Below are 4,126 nucleotides of genomic sequence, written 5' to 3'. Positions count from 1 at the left end.
GTGCAGCTACTGCAGATACACGATTATATGTATGAAGCTCTCTTTCCTCCCACCCCCCCTTTAACATATATACGCCCATGCACGTGCACGCAAGCGCTTATGTGCCTTCAGAGCCACAAGTGTGTGCGCGCGCATGTGTGAGTGTGTGTGTGTGTGTTACTCCGGCTGCACGTGAATACTTTAGCGGATTAGTGCAAAGACGTTCCGCAAATGTAATGGCTTCTTATGTAACCCGATCAGCCCGGTGCTTCCCCTCCGGTTCAGGGCTCCATCTCAACCGGCCAGGCGGCCACACTCTCCAGTTATTTCCTATTTCGTCATCCCATCAATGGTCTCTCACATGTCCTTATTTGGTGAGGTGTCCTTTCTCGCAGGAGCGCAGGTGCAACTGGACCAGCCAATAACGAGCTCCGACAGCATGGCGCGACATAATGAATTACTTGGCTCCGCTTTGGCAGCTTATGCATTCTAATGACACACAACACAATGCAAAGCCCTGCCAGTTCACAGGCACAACATCATGCTTCATGCTTGGCTGTGGGGGGGGTGTATTTATTTATAATTATCTCCCCTGCCAGACCATCTTTATTATCAGTGGCTCCCAGGAACAGCACTGCCTGCAGGACATACAAAGGTCAAGTGCAAGGGCAAATTGTGACGGCTGCAGTGTCTCTCATAACACCACCGAGCCATGCTGAAATCCTTTCTGATCCCCGTGGAGTCGCGTGCATTCTTATATTTCATACAGAAGCACGGTTTCCTTTATTCAGGGGAGCATCAAGGAGGCAATAATAATAATAATAATAATAATAATAATAACTTTATCTATATAGCACCTTTGAAAACAATGTTTACAAAGTGCTCCACAGAGAGTCAAAGCAAAACAAGTGGAATAGCAAGAAACCAATATTACATTTAAAAGTACTGTATATATTACAATTAAAATAAAAAATAGAAAATAAATTAAGAACCAAATAAATTAAAAATAAATTAAAAACAGACAAACTAAATTAGGGGAACCAACGTTCTGCATAAAAAGACTAGATCACTTAAAAGCTGTTCTATAAAAACGGGTTTTAAGAAGTTACTGATTCTGCAAGCCTTATCCCCTCCGGCAGGTTGTTCCAAAGTCGAGGGGCTCTAACGGCAAAAGCACGGTCAGCAATGTCACTCATTGTGTTTGTTTTTGTCTCTCAGTGCAACACACGGCGCCCTGAGGCGGCAGAGTGCTTATCTATTCAACCGACTCTGCAGCCGCGCCTCTGGGACCCCTGAGTCATGCTGTTCAGAACGGACGCACTGTCGGCTCCACTGCGAATCATCGGAGGGAAACCACCCAAACACATCTCTGTTTGAGGCACCGGCATCTAAATCGTCTCTGGAGTTACAGACAAGGAGGGAGAGGGAGCATTACACAACAGCAAAGAGCAACGTGACCCTTTTTATACTGCAATTTATAATTTTTAGATATCATCCGCATGCACATTGAAGGATTTAGAAAACGGGGTTACAGCGTGCAGGCAGGGAAATTAAAATCGTGGTAAGCCCATAATCACTGTGGATTCAGTAGGAAACATATTAGACACAGCCATGACGTGCCTGCATTTATTCCATACTTGTATTAAGGGAAACATTGCATCTGGCTCAGACTTCCTGCCTGGGAAACGCAACTCATGAGAAGTGAAGGTCAGGATGCAGATCAAGCATGCCTGCCCACATAGAGCCTGTAGCGGCTAAAACTCCCTTCGTGTCATCAGTAGATGTTTCTTGACATTTCCATTAGTTTTACCACTCTTAGACGGAAAGAACGAGTCTACGCGTGTAATGTGTTCCAACAACGGTAGAAAACAGTGAGTTCGCTCCGTTCCTTTTACTGAATTCTGGAGCACGTGAAACAAGTCCGCCCGTTGATATATCAATGCGCGAGCTCAATACGTCACAACTCACCTCTGATTATTCTAAACAATGCAAATTATAACATACAATTATGCAATCACTATAACGAACAAATCTAAATAATATAGTATCTAAATCTGAGTCTAAATTACAATTACAATTACAATATGGAAAATGGCACTAACAGAGCCATCTCTGCCTGCCTGAGGGGAAGATGCTGTATCAACAGATGAAATGATCTATCATTTGAGAGGGAAAAAAATATATATATATATATATATATATATATATATATATATATATATAACATTACACTCTTTATGTTTACTGTGTGCACGTCTTACTATCCGCCTCCCTGCTGTCTGAGATGGCTTGATTAGCCTACTAAAGAGCTCTGCACCCATATCCACAGATTAACACAGCATCTGCTTTAAATTACCTTTTTCCACTATAATTACATAAAGCAGTGAGCATGTTCATCGAAAGTCTCTGGGCAGTCGTGAAAAAAGAGAATACAAAAAAATAGAGCTCAGCTAACGGTACACCAAAAAGAAAGAAAGAAAAAGCAGCTCATTGTCATGGAAGGCATCATCCATTTCTCTTAGTCACCCCGTCTCCCTTCCCCATTTCCCGGCTCCGGCGGCTGTGCTCATCTGGCACAGGAGAGGAGGAGGAGGAGGAGGAGGAGGCCGACCAACTCCGGAGGGTCCTTCTCATCCTACCATCCATCCATCTACCTCACCATCCCTCTCCCTCCAGCGAGAGTCATGGTGCGTTAGCGTCAGTGTTTCCAGCGGCGCTGCAGGAGAGCCGCACTGTGTACCGTGGAAACCACAGCGCGCCACGTTCACCCCCTCCTCCTTTTGTTTCCACCTCTTCACATTCAAATCTTCTCTTCTTTCAGTCGGTTTTCCTACGCTGATCTCGTGAAGTGAATATAGTTTAGTTTTGTTTATTTCTATCAGCAATAATATACAAAAATCAAAATTTCAACAAAAGAAGAAAGTGGCTGACCGAAAGGGTCGAGGCTGAAGCTATCAAGCTTATAAGTGCCCTAACCTATGTTTTCATGAAAATACTTATTTTAGAGAACCATATACATATACCTATATATATATACATATAAACATATACACATGCATACAAATTCACACACCCATATAAACATATATACACACATAAATACACATACCTACATATACATAAAACAATTAACAAAACAAAAACAAAAAAATATCACTCGGTGTGCATGTTTTGTGTTTGAGTCCACTGTATATATATATATATATATATATATATATATATATATACAGGACTGTCTCAGAAAATTAGAATATTGTGATAAAGTTCTTTATTTTCTGTAATGCAATAAAAAAAACAAAAAGGTCATGCATTCTGGATTCATTACAAATCAACTGAAATATTGCAAGCCTTTTATTCTTTTAATATTGCTGATTATGGCTTACAGCTTAAGAAAACTCTAAAATCCTATCTCATAAAATTTTAATATTTCCTCAGACCAAGTAAAAAAAAAGATTTATAACAGCTGAGTGTTTGTCAAGGCTCAGGAAACCCTTGCAGGTGTTTCGAGTTAATTAGACAATTCAAGTGATTTGTTTAATACCCTACTAGTATACTTTTTCATGATATTCTAATATTTAGAGATAGGATATTTGAGTTTTCTTAAGCTGTAAGCCATAATCAGCAATAAATCAGAATAAAAGGCTTGCAATATTTCAGTTGATTTGTAATGAATCCAGAATGCATGACATTTTTGTTTTTTTAATTGCATTACAGAAAATAAAGAACTTCATCACAATATTCTAATTTTCTGAGACAGTCCTGTATATGTAAATCATAGTGTGCCCTGTGTTGGCAGTCCACACTGATTTGGTCCCTCTGCTGTGCTTAAAGCTCAGAGGCCACATGGACACACACAGTGACAGATGGGGGAATAGCAGGGAGAGAGCGGTGGAGTCGGAGAAAAGACGCCAAATAGGTTTGAACATTAGAAGGAAGAAGAAGAATCCAAATATTCCCCTCATTATATTTACTCGCAGCGTTCAACATCATCCTCTCACACACTCATCCGATGGCAACGACGCATCCCTCATCATCCAGGAGGCCGTCTAGGAGCCAGGATATGGAGCACCGTCCACAACATTTTACATTCGGAGGAAACGACACCAAGTCTCCAGGGTATAATGTGTGTCACAGCGGACCACAAACA

This window comes from Pseudoliparis swirei, chromosome 17 (assembly GCF_029220125.1).
Source record: "Pseudoliparis swirei isolate HS2019 ecotype Mariana Trench chromosome 17, NWPU_hadal_v1, whole genome shotgun sequence".
Classification (NCBI taxonomy): Eukaryota; Metazoa; Chordata; class Actinopteri; order Perciformes; family Liparidae; genus Pseudoliparis; species Pseudoliparis swirei.
This window is presented reverse-complemented; position numbering follows the sequence as displayed.